Here is a 435-nt window from a genome sequence, read left to right on the forward strand (position 1 = left end):
CTCTCCTCTCCTCTCCTCTCCTCTCCTCTCCTCTCCTCTCCTCTCCTCTCCTCTCCTCTCCTCTCCTCTCCTCTCCTCTCCTCTCCTCTCCTCTCCTCTCCTCTCCTCTCCTCTCCTCTCCTCTCCTCTCCTCTCCTCTCCTCTCCTCTCCTCTCCTCTCCTCTCCTCTTCTCTTCTCTTTAACCTGTGGTCTACATCCAGATTCTGATTTGCTCAATAACCTAATAGTAATGGGGTTATTTATCTACTTTCTCCAGCACTGGAAAAACCTATGATGAGCAAGACAGCAAATGAATTATACAGAGGTTGCTCCAAAAATAATGCTTCCCATTTATTTCCATGGAAACTACAACAGCTATAAAGAGTGCAACAACACTATTGATAGAGCAAATTTTCAGCTACAGAATGCTGTTTTTCAACAGAGTCAACATCATT

This window comes from Excalfactoria chinensis, chromosome Z (assembly GCF_039878825.1).
Source record: "Excalfactoria chinensis isolate bCotChi1 chromosome Z, bCotChi1.hap2, whole genome shotgun sequence".
NCBI lineage: Eukaryota > Metazoa > Chordata > Aves > Galliformes > Phasianidae > Excalfactoria > Excalfactoria chinensis.